This window comes from Saimiri boliviensis, chromosome 16, assembly GCF_048565385.1.
Source record: "Saimiri boliviensis isolate mSaiBol1 chromosome 16, mSaiBol1.pri, whole genome shotgun sequence".
In the NCBI taxonomy this organism is placed as follows: Eukaryota; Metazoa; Chordata; class Mammalia; order Primates; family Cebidae; genus Saimiri; species Saimiri boliviensis.
Genome location: NC_133464.1, coordinates 79,199,239 through 79,217,160, shown reverse-complemented (window position 1 = coordinate 79,217,160; position 17,922 = coordinate 79,199,239). Strand labels below are relative to the sequence as shown.

General features: G+C 40.3%; 1 non-coding gene across 1 annotated transcript; it reads right to left on the bottom strand.

The window, feature by feature from the left end:
• Window positions 1–938: 938 nt before the first annotated feature.
• Window positions 939–1,054, bottom strand: LOC120365888 (U5 spliceosomal RNA). The gene has a single exon (XR_005580721.1). It is a non-coding gene; the product is annotated as a U5 spliceosomal RNA (small nuclear RNA).
• Between the last annotated feature and the right edge of the window lie 16,868 nt (window positions 1,055–17,922).

Below are 17,922 nucleotides of genomic sequence, written 5' to 3'. Positions count from 1 at the left end.
ACATCTTCGTGAATTATATGCCTAACAAGATAGCTTTATAATTATTGCTTTGTGCATTTATCTTTAAATCAGATAGGAGATAAAACCTCAGACCAAAACATGTTTATACTGTCTTTGCATTATCCATGTAGTGACCTTCTCTGGTGTTCTTCGTTTGTTCATTTGGATATTCGTTACTGTCCCATCATTTCACCCTGAGAAACTCCCTCTCATATTTCTCCTAGGTCAGATTTGCAAATGATGAATTTTCTCATTTTTTATCTCCTTCATTTTTGAAGGACAGATTTTCTGGATATAAAATTCTAAGTTAACGTGTTTTTCTTTCAGCAATTTGAATATGTCATCCCACTGCCTGCTGGCTTCCACAGTTTCTGCTGAGAATTTAGTCAAATTATTGAGATCCTTTATACATGAGGATTGCTTTTCTTTTGCTGCTTTCATGAGTCTCTCCTTTTCTTTGACTTTCAACAGTTCAAAAGCGATGTGTTTAAGTATGGATCTCTTTGAATTTATCCTAATTGATATTCATTGTGCTTCCTGAATGTGTAAATGAATATTTTTTAATCAAACTTGAAAAGTTTTGCCCATTATTTCTCCAATGATTGTTTCTTCCCCTCCTTTCTTTTCTTTTCTTTTTCTGGAACTTCCCTTCTGTGGATGTTGGTATGCTGGTTGATGTTCCACAGGTTTTTGAGGCTCTGTTCCTTTTTCTTCACATTGTATTCGATTTCTCAGACTGCATAATTTCAATTAATCTGTCTTTAAGTCTTCTGAGTCTTTCTTTTGTCTGTTGAAATTCTCTCTTGAGCTCCTTTGGTGAATCTTTCATTACAGGAATTGTACTTTCTGACTTCAAAATTTTCATTTTCAAATGTAATTTCTTTTTAATATCTTATATTTTATTTTATTATTATTTATTTTATTTTATTTTTTAAATCAGTCCCACAGAAACAGGGCCTCAAAAAATTGGATTAAGACTCAGAATTGTTCCTCTCTATAGAAATCTTTAGTAAAAAGCAAAAGATTTATACAGTTTGAAGAGAAACTGGAGTATATATCTTACATTTTACAAGACATTATTTTCATACTTTCCTAATTTTTTTCACATAATTTACCTATATTGTTGACTTGAATCTTTGTCTAATAAGTTCAGCAGTGGCTTTCATTGAGGACAGTTTCTTTTGAGTGTTGTTTTTCCTGTACATAGGACTTTTTTCCTGCTTTTTAATGTCTTACAATTTTTTGTTAAAAACTGGACATTTTGTATAATACAATGTGACAATTCTGGAAGTAAGATTCTCTTCGCAGAGTGTTTCTGTTGTTGCTGTTTGCTTATGTATTTAATGACTTTCCTGGGCTACTTCTGTAATGACTGTATTCTTTGTCATGTGTGTCCACTGAAGTCTCTTTTAGTTAGCTCAGTGGTCAGCTAATGACTAGATGAAGTTTTCTTTAGGTTTTGGACCAATAATTCTTCTATCCTCATCTGGGGCTGTGTGTGTGTGTGTGTATGAGGGGCATGCCTTCAAAACTCCTGCACAAAGCTTTCAACACTGTCTTACCCTTCGCTTCTTGAGCAGATCCTCAAGGTCAGCTAGAGTTGAAAGTTTAGGGCATTCTCAGTTCTTTTGTGAGCAAACATGTAGTACTAGGTATGCAAACAACCCTACACATGCTTGTAGTCTTCTAGATTCCAAGGCATATCTAAGAACATTTGAAAGTCCCTGGTGGACTTAATATTACCAGATTTAACTTTTAAGTTTTTGGACAGCCTTTTTTTAGTCCCAACCGGTAATGCTTCCTCTAGCGACTGTAATGTTAAACAATTGCTATGGATTTTTCTGACAAATTCCACGTGGGTTGTGCTATTTGCATAGAGGGTGCCCTGAGTCTGTTCAATTAAGAAAAGCCTTAAGGATGGAACTTTTCAGCAAGTTGTTAGCCAGGTCAAAAATAGTGTCAATTATTTGGGGCTGGCCCTTTTCTGAGCTCTGCACACATTTTGCCTCCTCTAGTGGCTACTAGGCCAATGGTTTTCAGAGCTACTCAATTGGGGTTTGAAGATTCTGAAGAGCTAAGGAGAACGGTATGTCATTAGAACAACTTGAAATGCACAAAGTTCACTCCTCTTACTTAGGTTCAGCTGTTTTTCTTGAGTTTGCACATATAAAATTTTTGAAGAGTTTAATTTTCAAAGTTCTGAAGAAGTTGATTTCGACATTTTTTAAGAGTGTTGTCATTGTTTTCCTGGAGTAGATTTTTAGAGGTCTTTATTCCACCATTCATGGTAAGGGAGAGCATCATCTCTGCCAAGTTTTGCCAGTGTCTTTTGGTTGATGACTATTACTAGACTAAAATAAGGACTATTATCTATCAAAGACACCAAAAAAAGAATAAAAATAGAAGCCAAAGAGTGGAAAATATTTGCAGTACATATGACTGACAAACATTGTCACAAATCAGTAAGATTAAAGAGTAAGTCAGACACGGTTGAATAAAAAATTAATAAACTGAAGGAATTATTTGGAATTCCACCCAAAAGACAGAGATGCAAAATATAAAAGATGCTGAGTAACAAGGAAGTGAGAGTAAGAAGGTCTACCATATATCTAATTGGATATACAAAAAGGAGTAATAGAGAAAATAGAGAAGAAACTGTTTTCAAAGACTTATGGCTAGGAGTTTTCCAGAAATGTTTCTAGATACCAATTCTCAATCACAGGGAGCCAAATGAACCTCAAATAGGGAAAAAAATATGCAACTAGATGTAACATATAAAACTGTAAGATATGAAAGACAAAAAGAAGATCTTAAAAGACAGATTATCCGCAAAGAAATGGTAATGAGTGTTAAATCTCACTTTTCAGCAATCATGATAATTAGAGTCAGTGAATTATTTTCAGTGTGCTAAGAAATCGTAAAGAAGTAGCCACAATTCTCTACCCAGTGAGCTCATCTTTAAAAGCAAGGATAAAGTAAAAACATGTTTTACTTAAACACGGGACACCCACTTACAAAAGACACTCATTAAGGAAGTTTAAAAAAAAAAAAAAAGGCCTGGCATGGTGGCTTATGCCTGTAATCCCAGCACTTTGGGAGGCTGAGGTGGGCCGATCACCTGAGGTCAGGAGTTCAAGACCAGCCTGGTCAATATGATGAAACCTTTTCTCTACTAAAAATACAAAAATTAGCCAGGCATAGGGGTGCATGTGTGTAATTCCAGCTACTCAGGAGGCTAAGGCAGGAGAATTGCTTGAACCTGGGAAATGGAAGTTGCAGTGAGCCAAGATTGCACCACTACACTCAAACCTGGGCGACAGAGCAACACTCTGTCTCAAAAAGAATTATATATACACTTCAGATATAATGTCTGAGAGACTAGAGGAAATTGTGAATAAATATATTGGTAAATATAAATAAATATACATGGCATAAATAATGAAAGTAATATCTAATTTAGGGGTGGAGGTAATAGACTAGAATCCATTTTCTGAACAAAAGCTGGTCAGGTGATCAGAGTTGAAGTGTTCAGTGGTTAAGAGAATCAATGCTAGAACTAGATTTCCTTGATCTTGACTCTAGTCCTTATTATCTGTGTGACTTTGGGCAAGATATTAATTACCATCTCTCTATGTCTTTACTTCTCTTGATATGGGAAGAGTTATAACATTTACCTCATAATTTATTGTGGTGGTTAAATTGGTTTATATGTGTCAAGGGCTTGGATCAGTGCTTGAACATAAAAACTGCTTTAAAATGCTAGCTATGATTCTTATAAAAGCATTCTAAAGTCCTTACATTGCAAGGTAAAATACACAAACATAATCACGTTAAGAGACTTTAACAAAGCACTTTTGACAGTGATGACTGGCAAAATGAAAATATTATTAACAAGCTTGTTTTAAGTGACTCATATACATCTTTGTATCAAATTAACTCAAACTGTATAGGCTTTTCAAAAATTTGTTTATTAGTCCACAAGATAATTCCCAGATATCAAAATCAAACACTGCTGTTGTCTTCCCAATGTCTACGCCACCTTTCTTTTCTTTTCTTCTCTCTTTTTTTTTTTTTTTTTTTTTTTTTTGAGACAGAGTCTTGCTCTGTCACCCAGGCTGGAGTGCAGTGATGCAATCTCAGCTCACTACAACCTCCACCTCCCAGGTTCAGGTGATTCTTCTGCTTCAGTCTGCCTAGTAGCTGGGATTACAGGTGCACACAACCATGCCTGGCTAACTTTTTTGTATTTTTAGTAGACACGGTTTCACCATGTTGTCCCGGTTGGTCTCAAAATCCTGACCTCAGGTAATCCACCTGCCTCAGCCTCACCAAGTGCTGGGATTATAGGCATGAGCCACTGCACTCGGCCTATGCCACCTTTCTTATGCACAGAACACTGGTTTCCTATAGAGTGGGAATGTGTCCAGCTAAAACACATTTTCCCAGATGTCCTTACACTTGTGGCCATATGACTAGTTTTGGTCCCAGAGAAGCAAGTGGAAGTCATTGGGTTAGATTTCTGGGAAAGCTTAAAACTCTATGTGTGAATGTGTCTTAAACTGGTGAGTTTCTCATCCTCTGGCTCTGTGTGTATGTTGACACAAGACCTCAAAGCTCCAAAAGCAGTCCACAACTCTGCTTTACCTTCCATTTCTTGATGGCACAGAAGCTCAAAGTCAGCTGAGGGGGAAAGCTAATGGTCCCCTCAGGTCTTTCCTGGGCACGTGTACAGCCCTGGGTGTGCATGTGGCCTTCCAAAGCCTCTGTAATACGTAGGCGCTTTTCAATGCCCTCTATGGACTTCCTTCTAAATAATCTACTTATTGGGTGAGACTTCATTAAAAATCTCTATGACTTTAAAAATTGACTTTGACAAGCTGAAATTGGCCAAGAAGAACAATAAAGTAGAATTTTCTATGCAAGCTATCAAAATACACTGTAAAACTACAGTAACTATAATAGGGTGGCGTGATTGCAGAAATATGTAGCATGATGAAAAAAGTTCAGAATTAGATACACACATACATTTTGTACATGATATAGGTGACATTTTAAATTCGTGTGGGAAGGATGAATTATTCCAAAAAGACATTGGAATGACTGGCACTCCATTTAGGAGAAAAATAGATCCTTACCTCATTCTTACACAAGAATAAATTTCAACTGAATTAAAACCTATACATAAAAAAACAAAGAAAACATCAAAGCAAATCTTTACACATTTAACTATATAAAACTTAAAAACTTCCTCAGAGTGAAGATCACCATAAATGAAATTGAAGGCAAACAGTAGGCTGAGAGATAATTCTTATAAAATATACAACAGAATAAGTAAACTCCAACTAAATAATGGTATTGTATTATATTAACTATTGGCTAGGTTAAAATAAAAGGCAAATAAAAGCTTTTAAGAGGTTGATACTACACATTTTTTTTTTTTTTTTTTGAGATGAAGTCTCACCTTGTTGTCCAAACTGGAGTGCAGCTGCATGTGGTCTCAGCTCACTGCAACCTCCGCCTTCCGGGCACAAGTGATTCTCCTGCCTCAGCCTCCCAGGTAGCTGAGATCACAGATGTGCACCACCACGCCAGGCTAATTTCCTTATTTTTAGTAGAAATGGGGTTCAATATGTTGGTCAGGCTGGTCTAGAATTCCTGACCTCCAGCGATCCACCGGCTTTGGCTTCCCAAAGTGCCCAGATTATAGGCACGAGCCACTGCGCTTGGCCTGATACTACACAATATTAATGTAGCTGTGAAGACATAGTCACTCTCATTTACTGCTAGTGAGAGTACAAATTGGTAGAGCTGTCTGGAAGGCAATCCATCGGGATGTAACACAATTTTAAATACACCATTCTATGGCAGCATTTTCACTTCTAGAAATGCATACTGCAGAATATTTTCACAAACACAAAAGTACATGCACGAAAGTGTATATGCTGCTTATTGCAGTACTGCTTGTGAGAATGAAAATCGAGGGACCTGAATGTCCATCAGTAGATAGAGAGGCAGGGGGTGGGAGAGAAAGAGAGAGAGAGAGATTTTTGTATGGGTAAAGAGTGATGGGGAGAAAAAGAGAAGACTCTAACAATTGGATTCAAATTGCTTTGCAATTATTTGGCCAGTGACCTTTTTTCTCTTTTTTTTTCTTTCCTTCTCTCTTTCTTCTTTCTTTCTTTCTCTCTTTCTCTCTCTCTCCTTCCTTCTTTCTTTCTTTCTTTCTTTTCTTTCCTGGTGACAGGACACCAGCGCAATGACAGAACAGCTTGGTTTTGTGAGTAAATATACCACAAGAGGACTTTCATGTTTTATAACATATACTTCTATACTGTTTACACTTTTCAAGTCATTTAAAACAAAAGCAGGCTGCAGAATTGTGTAATATGGTCTCATTTGTGTAAAAGAAGTCTACAACACAAACAGTTACATATTTGTTATATATTATAAATGCCTAATAAAAATACACACTGAACTGTGAACAGTGGCTGCCACCTGGAAGTGGTGAGAGAGGAGATGGAGGGATTTTAACTTATTGGTCACAGCTCTGTTTGATGTTACAAGCTTGGAGTACATTTTGCAATTTATAAAATGAATAAGTGAATAGACATTTGCCAATAAAGGGAACGAGAGAGAAAGGCAGTAGCTTTCAAACTCAGAAGGGAGAAAAGGAGGTGCTTTCAAAGCTGGCTGGAGTGGTGTGAGCAGACAGAAAAGGAGTGGCTTCATGGTGCTGGAGAACGCAGGGAAGTGATGCTGCCACATCCTTCAAGGGGGTGCGGGAGAATGGACTGAAATGCACGGTGGGGGAGAGATGTAGGGAATTGAGAGTGAGAAGAAATAATGATTTGAGACAGGCTATCTGTGAGAAAGCAGACAAGAGTCGGTTACCAGCTACTAAGAGCAGAAGATATTGATTAAATACCGTAAGAAATTAAAGACATTCTCATTTTGAGATGTGTACTCCTAATCTCTATTGGTGATGGTATTTCTGTGAAAACCAAAAATTTTTTTTCAGTTAGCAATATGTTCTTTAAATCAGAAGTCCCCAGCCACCAGTATGGGTCCCTGGCCTGTTAGGAACCAGGCCACACAGCAGGAGGTGAGCGGTGGGCGAGTGAGTAAAGCTTCACCTGTATCTATCGCCACTCCCCATTGCTCACATTACCGCCTGAGCTCCCCACCTTGTCACATCAGCAGCAGCATTCGATTCCCAAAGGAGTATGAACCCTATTGCGAATGATGCATGCAAGGGATCTAGGTTGCCTGCACCTGATGAGAATCTGATGCCTGATGATCTGTCACTATCTCCTCTCATCCCTAGATGAGACTATCTAGTTGCAGGAAAACCAGCTCAGGGCTCCCACTGATTCTACATTATGGCAAATTGTATAATTATTTCATTATATATTACAATGTAATAATAATAGAAATAAAGTGCATAATAAATGTAATGCACTTGAATCATCCTGAAACCATCTTCCCTACCCTGTCTGTGGAAAAATTATCTTCCACGAAACAGGTTCCTGGTGCCAAAAAGGTTTGGGACCACTGCTTTAAATTGTGGACACAGGCCACCTGTACCTCACATGATGAAACTGTGTTTCGTAATGAATAATGCTTCAAAGCAATTTAACCTCTTTATCATTTTATCTTCTGTAGCAGGGCTTGGGATTAGCCCTTGCCATAGAATGGAGAGTATAACAGAGAAGAGAAACTTAAGAGTGATAATGTAAGAGTGATAATCATACAATTTCAATTTGGAGAAGATTGACCTGAGAGAACTGCAGAAGAAGCATGCTATTCGTGTAAGAAATCCTTAAATTCCACACAAAATCTATATAGTCTTCCTGGACATGATGCATAAGGAAATCCTAAGACTGCATGCTGAGTTTAACCAATTAAACCAGAATAAACTGGAATGAATTTGCATTTGAGAAGTAAAACACTATCCAAGGGACGTAAGAACAGCTGGGCTCCTGCAGAAGGAGACACATATGGTGTTCATTGCGGAGTTTTGCTTCTTATTCACTTTGAGTAAGAACAAAATGATTACATTTTTTCATCTTCAAAACTCTTCTCTCAATTGTTTTTCTGGTGTCATTGGCTGGCATAGTCTGATCCATAGAAAGAAGAAGGAAGCAGAGATGAAGTCTTCCTCTCCTCCTGCCTCTGGGCAGAGGTGAAGGGCTTTTGAAGGAATGTACCACGAGGTTGTGAGACCCACTCAGCTAGATGTATTTTTTGGAAGATAAGTGTGTCACAGCAGCTTCTTATGTAACTAACTTGTATCTAAAACCTTGCACCTTGGAGGCCATTTTGTTCTTATGCTTGTCTCTTCAACCACAAATAGGCCTAACTTGATTCTCTTGAAAAGTGGACATTGGAGTTTCTAAAATAAGGAGAGATGGGCAAAGTGGCATCCACTTGTAGTCCTAGCTACCTGGGAGAGCAAGGTGGGAAGATCACTTGAGTCTAGGAGTTTAAGACTGCTCTAGACAACAAAATGAGACCTCTGTCTCAAAAGTAAATAGGGAAAGTTAAACAAATTTCAATGAGAAGAAATCTGAGTCTCCATTAAGTAAATCTGGATGTCAGTGCACATGGAAGCACTAAATATTTGAAGGGTATCCTGTAGAAACCTAACACATAAAATGAATAATCTTGTGTACTATCTGTTTTCACACTGCTATGAAGAACTACCTGAGACTGGGTAATTTAGGAAGAGGTTTAATTGACTGACAGCTCTGTGGGCTTAATAGGAAGCATGACTGGGAGGCCTCAGGAAACTTACAATCATGGAGAAAGGTGAAAGAGGAAGCAAAGACCTTGTTCACATGGCGGCAGGAGAGAGAGAATAAAGAAGGAAAGTACCACACACTTTTAAACCATAAGATCTCATGAGAACTCAATTGCTGTCATGAAAACAGCTAGGAGGAAATCCGCCCTCATGATCCAATCACCTCCCACCAGGCCCCTCCTCCAATTCGACATGAGATTTGGTCGGTGACATAAATCCATATCATATCACCTTGATATTCAAGACATTATGTTGGCCAAAATTTTAGAGTCACACTGGATTATCCTTCCTTTTTTTCTCCCTTTTTTTTTTGTGGAGACAGGGTCTCACTCTGTAACCCAGTGCAGTGGCACAATCTTGGCTCACTGCAACCTCTGCCTCCCAGGCTCAAGCTGGGACTTGAGCCCACCTCATCCTCCCAAGTAGCTGGGACTACAGGTGCAGGCAGCCACACAAGGATAAGTTTTTGTAATTTTTGGTAAAGATGAGGTTTTATCATGTTGCCCAGCCTGGTCTCAAAGTCCTGGATTCAAACGATCTGCACTCTTTGGCCTCCCAAAGTGCTGGGATTATAGGCATGAGCCACCACACCTTGCCTATCTTTCCTTTTAAAAGGTAGATTTTCAGGTAGAACTTTGCTTCTATGAAAGGCTTGAATCTGAAAACTATTCTACCAGTAGATGATCACAGTTTACTTTGAGACTTTGCCTTTGAGTCTCTCTAGGCTTCAGTAGTTTCTAATGTCCATTCCAGCTTTAAAAATTTTTATTTCCGGCCGGGCGCGGTGGCTCAAGCCTGTAATCCCAGCACTTTGGGAGGCCGAGGTGGGTGGATCATGAGGTCAAGAGATCGAGACCATCCTGGTCAACATGGTGAAACCCCGTCTCTACTAAAAATACAAAACATTAGCTGGGCATGGTGGTATGTGCCTGTAATCCCAGCTACTCAGGAGGCTGAGGCAGGAGAATTGCCTGATCCCAGGAGGCGGAGGTTGCGGTGAGCCGAGATCGTGCCATTGCACTCCAGCCTGGGTAACAAGAGCAAAACTCCATCTCAAAAAAAAAAAAAAAAAAATTTTATTTCCATAGCTTTTGGGATACAAGTGGTTTTTGGTTACACGGATGAATTATGTAGCAGTAAATTCCGAGATTTGACTGTCCTCCCTGGATGAACTTGATCTTGTTTGTGAGCTGAGCATAGCAAATTAACACAATCTTATTCAACAGAACTGTGACAATGAAAAGTAATAGTAGGAAAGGCTCAGTTCTAGAAGCATTCTCATGTACTGTTGGTAGATGTTTGAACTGTACAAGCGTTTTTGGAAAGCAGCTTGACAGAATTTATGACTCTGATTATCTCGTATGTCATAAAGAAGCAGCTCACCAGCGGGTATGAGCAGAAAGCGCCCCCTCCCACGGGCACTTAAAGCTCTTTTATACTTTCCTTTTTCATCTCTACTTAAAATCCTACGCAGTGGATGTAACCTTTCCCATCCCTTTTAGGTTTTTAAAAGTCATCACTTTTGTTCACAAAACAGTCTCATGTTGACATTTGCAAAGTCCAGTCCTGGTATAAATGCCAAAACTCTGGGTTCTACTGTTGCCGAGAGAGAGGGCGTGGGCTGGCTTCACTCCTGCAGCCTGGCCCAGGTTTCTGATGCCACTGGATTAGGAAGACAGGAAAAGATTTACTTGTCTGGGACAGTTATGAGCTGGGGGCGGACACACTTTGGATTCTGTGGGTCTTCAGAGTCAGCTTCACCCCACCCCCTAAAATGCATTTTCCTTGGGATTTTACCACTAGGAACCCCCAGTTGCTATTTCTGGGATGTGCCAAGTGCTGCCTGCACCGTCACTTTTAATTTCTTCTGCATAGGCGGTGTTTTCCAGAAACACTCCCTGTGTTTGGCTCCATCCCCCTCTAGGAGCTTATATCTTTTAAATTTCCAACTTTTAGTTTAAGTTCCAGGGTACATGTGCAGGATATGCAGGTTTGTTACGTAGGTAAACGTGTACCATGGAGGTTTGCTGCACAGATCAACCCATCACCTAGGTATCAGGCCCAGCATCCATTAGCTCTTCTTCCTGATGCTCTCTCCCATTTTTCCAACAGCCCACGTGTGTGTTGTTCCCCACCCCCACCACCATGTGTTCTCATCGTTCAGCTCCCACGTATAAGTGAGAACATGTGGTATTTGGTTTTCTCTTCCTGCGTTAGTTTGCTGAGGATAATGGCTTCCAGCTCCCACCATGTCCCTGCAAAGGAAGTGATGTCGCTCGTTTTTATGGCTGCAGAGTATTCCATAGTGTGTATGTACCACATTTCCTTTGTCCAGAATATCACTGATGGGCATTTGGGTTGATTCCATGTCTTTGCTATTGTGAATAGTGCTGCAATGAACATACACGTGCATGTATCTTTATAATAGAATTATTTCTATTCCTTTGGGTATATAACTAGTAATGAGATTACCGTGTCTTATGGTATTGCTGCTTCTAGGTCTTTGAGGAATCGCCACACTGTCTTCCACAATGGTTGAACTAATTTACACTCCCACCAAGAGTATAAAAACGAGGAACCTCTTGAGTGAGATTCGTAATTGCTCCAGACTCCCTCTGTCCTGCGTAGACCACTTCTAGTCCACAGGAAGCACCCATAGCTCCCGTCCCCTAGGTCAGTGGAAGCACAGTGCAGGTCAATGCAATTTTTTGCTTTGCTGCCTCAGGGGACTGCAGTCAGCCCCTCACCCAGAGGATGATTTTGGGGACAAGAGTTAGAAACCCTTTATTGCGACCTCCCAACTTCAGGGGACACAGCTGTAGTTCTCCATGTGGTCTCCTCAAGCTCCTCTTACCAGTTTGAGATGAGGGGAAAGGGCGCTCCTCCCTGTCCTTTGGGGCCATGAGAAAGAGACTGCCACAGCCCTCCAGGAACTCTCAAAAAAACCCTTCCTCAGCCCCAGCCTCTTCTACCCTTGGACTCTTAAGTGGGTGTTGCCCTCTGGCTTTTTAAAGCAGCCCTTGACCCCTCCTTTGCAAGCCTGTTCTGTTGCATATTCTGTTGCAGGACCCTGCAGAGTGGGGAAAGAACCACAACTTCTTTACTCAGATTCCTGGAACCTCAGGCTAGAATTAAGACTTGCTTTGCGTCTTGTTAATTTACATTCTCCTTACTCAGCCGACCCACTTTTTTCCAGAATTTATTTTATAGAAATAAAAGTACTGGTATACAAAGTTATTTACAGAGACAATATTTGTAGTAACAACAATAACAAAAGGGCTGGGTGTGGTGGTTCATGCCTGTAATAGCACTTCGGGAGGCTGAGGCAGCCAAATCACTGAGGTCAGGAGTTCGAGACCAGCCTGACCAATATGATGGAACCCCCACCTTTACTAAAAATACAAAATTAGCCAGGTGTGGTGGTGGGCACCTGTAGTCCTAGCTACTTGGGAGGCTGAGACAGAAGAATTGCTTGAACCCAGGAGGCAGAGGTTATAGTGAGCCAAGATCACACCACTGCACTCTAGCCTGGGCAACAGTGAGACTTCCTCTCAAAAACAAAAGAAAGAAAGAAAACCTAACTCTGCATCTGTAAAGGAATGGTGAGTGTGCAGTTAACCCATGGTATGTTCGATGGGTTATTAGGCAGCTATTACACACAGTGAGTTACACTATCTTTATTACATGAAGGGATATGAATTATATACTAGTTGCAGGGAATAAAATAAATTACAGAATGATGTGTATAATGTGATCCATTAAAAAACACAAACACTTTACCTACTTGTGTACATTTGGGTGAGTGTGGAGCAGGGGAGGTGGAAAAGAATGCACGCAAGATATCAATACTGTTTATCTCAGTGGGTGGTAAAACAGCAAGAACAGAGAGAGCATCTTTACTTTTTAAGTATATTTTAAAGTGTCATGCATATTACTGCGTGCATTTTGGGGGACTAAAGAATAATATAATTTAAAAAAGTAAAGGAAGAAAACAAAATTTGATAAAACTATAAGAAGAAATTGCTCAGAAAGTATTAAGAGTTCTAAGAAAATCTTCAAGGAAGATATACTTTCAACATTATAAAAACTATTAGAGAGTAGAAAAAAATGGAAATCTTCTAACATAATTTTTGGAGGCTAGATTTACCATGATACTAAAACTGGAAAGGAAAAGTTGAGGCCTATTTCACTTGCAATTGACCGTTCTTGCAAAAAATCCAGAATAAAACAGTAACTAATTGACTCGGGTTATTAAAAAGATAAGATGAGGCGGTCAAGTTAAATTATCCAGTAATAGAAGATAGCTTCACATTAGAAAATCTATTCATATAGGCCGGGCGCGGTGGCTCAAGCCTGTAATCCCAGCACTTTGGGAGGCTGAGGCGGGTCGATCACAAGGTCGAGAGATTGAGACCATCCTGGTGAACATGGTGAAACTCCGTCTCTACTAAAAATATGAAACATTAGCTGGGCATGGTGGCACGTGCCTGTAATCCCAGGTACTTAGGAGGCTGAGGCAGGAGAATTGCCTGAGCCCGGGAGGCGGAGGTTGCGGTGAGCCGAGATCGCGCCATTGCACTCCAGCCTGGGCAACAAGAGCGAAACTCCGTCTCAAAAAAAAAAAAAAAAAAAAAAAAAAAAAGAAAAGAAAAGAAAATCTATTAATATAATCCTAAACTTAACAGATTAAAGGAGAAACTATACATGCTGAAAAATAATTGTATAAAATTCAATAATTCCTTTTTTATTTTTAAAGACAAATAAAGGCTATTTAGTGATTTGGGAATATAGAGACCTTTCCTTCAACTGATGCACCATGCCGGCTATATTCCCTGGGTCCATAAGTTCCAGTTCTCACTCATCTGTAGAGACTCTGGCAAAGACTTCTACTCTCCTGGTGTGTCCTGTGGTTTTTCTCCTGAAACTGACTAACAGGAACCTCATCAAGAAGCTGGAAGAAAAAGGAGAGTGGGTCAGCGTGTTTGTTTTGAAGTATTTCGGTCCGAGATTAAAATAACACCCAGACAAAAGTATGCCAAATTGCAGAGTCTTTATTGCTGGCAGCCACGGAGGACTCACGTCTCTCCAACCCGTGGCCCAGAAAGGAGGGTGTCAAGCCCTTTTATGCCCATAAACCACTGAGGGTATGGGGTGGGGATGGGGCTGAGGGGATTCAGACATCCTGAGGGCCACGGGATTCCGTAAATCATCTCTCGGGCAGAGATGAGGGTGGGGGTCTCCGGACATTCCAAGGGCTGGAGGACTTATTGTCACTTCGATTGTTACCTATGTGGTTTACAGAAGTCAAGATAAGCGTTAGTTTACCCATCGTCTGGGTAGTGGTGGAAATAACAGATCTTAGTTACTTATTACAAGTCGCAGGGGCCAAGATGGAATTAGCTTGGGTTGCTTATTCTGGTCATTACTGGTAAGCAAAGGCCAGCAATTCTGGCAGTTACTGATAAGAGAAGGTAAGCAGCTTTACATAGTGGGCATTTTGCAGAGCAAGCCAGTAGTTTTATTCACAGAAGCCAGGGCCAGCAGTTATTGTGAAGAGAATGGGGCAGCCGTTACAACTTATTTTGAAAAGCAGCTTTGTCTTGTATAAAATGGGTTGCTCAGGTTCTAACTCTAGGCCAGCTGTAGCACAGTTTCTCGGTCTCCTCCCTGCAAGGTCACCTAGGTAGTTGCTGGAGCTCTCAAGGCCGCAGACTACACAGGATTCTTCTCTCTGAGTGCTGGCATCTGCTCCCTCCTCATCCCTTTGCCTTAGAGGTGCTGAAAGTACAGCTGTTCCTGAGCTCTGGGATATCGCTCTACCCCTTGTGGTAGGCTTTACCCGAACCTTTGTCAATACAGCAAATTCTTGTTACTAGAGGTAGATCTGTTCTACAAAGTCACCAAAAACACTGAATTAAGAAATAAGGAATCATCATTTCTAGAGGCAATATAAGGTTAGGTACCTGCGAGCCTCTGGTCAAATATTTTCATTAACCAAACCATATATAACCTTATTTTCTATGTGTTTCTTACACATATTTAATCTATCTCGTTGACTCGTTAACATTGAACTTAGAGCTAACAACACTTTAACTTATGCCTGAATTAAGCTTCTCCAACACACGTATTTTCTCCGTAAGGCACATCGTAGCCTTTGAAGACTAAACTCTGATTTTTAAAAAAATCTTGTCCAAATTCCTATCTAAGGAGTCTAGGAAATCATGCCCTACAAACCATAAATTCTCATCAGATGGGTTTTTTTTTTTTAAACCCTGTATATTGTGACCGACTTACTTTCCAATCTAACTCTGGCGTAACAAGGAATAAAATCAAAATATTCTACCCCAAAACATGTTTCTCTGCCATATCTTAAAATTGCCCTGCAAAGTCTCTTGTGGGGAAAATCCACATTCTGTAGATAATTCCCTTTCTCCTTTGTTTTCCTTCCTTCCTTTCCAAATCCAGGAGATCATCAACCAAGGGCCAGACATCTTTTTAGTCTGATAAGAAACCTTTTGCAACCTGCTTTCTCTGAAGTCTGCTATCTGAGAGCTTCCTCTGCACAATAAAACTTGGTCTCCACAATCCTTTATCTTAATCTAAACATTTTCCAGTAGGTCCCCGCCTCCCGTGCCTCCTGACTGGGAGACACCTCCCGACAGGGGTCGACAGACATTTTATACAGGAGAGCTCCCACTGGCATCTGGCAGGTGTCCCTCTGGGATAAAGCTTCCAGAAGAAGATGCAAGCAGCAATCTTTGCAATTCTGAAGTCTCTGCTGGTAATACCCAGGCAAACAGTGTCTGGAGTGAGCCTCCAGCAACGTCCAGCAGACATGCAGCAGGGTGGCCTGTTAGAAGAAAAACCAGCAAACAGAAAGCAATAGCATCAACATCAACAAAAAAATGACCATGCAAAAACTCCATCTGAATGTCACCAACAGCAAAGACCAAAGGTAGATAAATCCACAAAGATGAGGAAAAACCAGTGCAAAAAGGCGGGAAATTTCAAAAAACAGAATGCGTCTTCTCCTCCAAAGGATCACAACTCCTTGCCAGCAGGGATACAAAACTGGATGGAGAATGAGTTTGGCAAATTGACAGAAGTAGGCTTCAGAAGCTGGGTAATGACAAATTCCTCCAAGCTAAAGAGCATGTTTCAACCCACTGCAAGGAAGTAAGAACCTTGATAAAAGATTAAAGGAATTGCTAACTAGAATAACCAGTTTAGAGAAGAACATAAATGACCTGATGGAAACGAAAAACACAGCATGAAATCTTTGTGAAGCCCACACAAGTGTCAATAGCTGAATCAATCAAGTGAAGGAAAGGATATCCGAGATTAGACATCAATTTAATGAAATAAAGCATGAAGACAAGATTAGAGAAATAAGAATGAAAAGGAATAAGTAAAGCTTCCAAGAAATGTGGGACTATGTGAAAAGACCCAACCTGCATTTGATTGGTGTACCTGAAAGTGATGGGGAGAATGGATCCAAGTTGGAAGGCATACTTCAGGATGTTATCCGGGAGAACTTCCCCAACGTAGCAAGACAGGTCAACATTCAAATTCAGCAAATACAGAGAACACTACAAAGATAATCCTTGAAAAGAGCAACCCCAAGACACATAATTGTCAGGTTCACCAAGGTTGAAATGAAGGAAAATCTGTCAAAGGCAGCCACAGAGAAAGGTCAGGTTATCTGCAAAGGGAAGCCCATAAGAATAACAGCGGATCTCCCTGCAAAAATCCTACCAGCCGAAAGAGAGTGGGGGATGATATTCAACATTCTTAAAAAAAAAAAAAAAAAAAAAAATTTCAATCCAGAATTTCATATCCAGCCAAACTAAGCTTCATAAGAAAAGGAGAAATCAAATCCTCTACAGACAAGCGAATGCTGAGAGATTTTGTCATTACCAGGTCTGCCTTACAAGAGCTCCTGAAGGAAGCATTAAATATGGAAAGGAACAACCAGTACCAGCCACTGCAAAGACACACCAAAATGTTAAGACACTATGAAGAAATTGCATCAAATTTAAAGTATAAAAACAAAAGAAAGCAAAAAAAGAATACACTCCAAAGTGGTAAGCTGATGTTACCTGTGGGGAGGTGAATGCGACTGGGAGGTGGTCACGAAACCCTTACCTTATTTTTTATTTTTGAATTTAAAAAAAATTGTGGTTAAAAAACGACATAAAATTTACTCTCTTAATCATTTTCAAGTGCACAGTTCAGTAGTTTTTAGTGTATTCACTTTACTGTACAACAGATGTCCAGACATTTTTCATTTTGCAAAACTGAAACTCTGTGCCCATTGGACAACAAACCCAGGCCGGCTGGGGTGGCTCACCCCTGTAATCCTAACACTGTGGGAGGCTGAGGCGGGGGATCACCTGAGGTCAGGAGTTCGAGACAGGCCTGGTCAGCATGGTGAAACCCCATCTCTACTAAAAATACAAAAATTAACCAGGCATGGTAGCGGGCACCTGTAATCCCAGCTACTCAGAAAGCTGAGGCAGGAGAATTGCTTGAACCCTGGATGTGGAGGTTGCAGTGAGCTAAGATGGTGCCACTGCATTCCAGCCTAGGCCACAGAGCAAGATTCTGCCTCTAAATAAATAAATCATAAAAAATAAACATCAACAAACCCCAATTTCCCCCTTTCTCCAGCTCCTGGTGACCACCATTCTACTTCAAATTCTATAAATTTGACTGTTTTAGACATCTCATGTAAATGGAATCACATCGTGAAAACCAGACCCCATCCTGAATCTTCCTAACCCATAGTATTTATGTTTTTCTGGCTGGCATATTTTACTTAGCATAATGTCTTCCACGATTCCAAGATTCATCCACGTTGCAGCATGTGTCAGGATTTCTTCCCTTTTGAAGGCTGAGTAGTATTTCATCATATGGATACACCACATTTCATTGATTCATTCATCTGTCATCTGTCAATGGACACAACAGCCACGCATTGGCTATTGTGAGTAACACTGCTATGAACGTGGGTGTGCAAATGTAAGTTTGAGATCCTGCTTTCACTTCTCTCGAATCTATAGTAATCCCTGCTTCCTTGTTCCTTTTGACACATTGCAAGATCCCCAGAGGCTGCCTGAAAC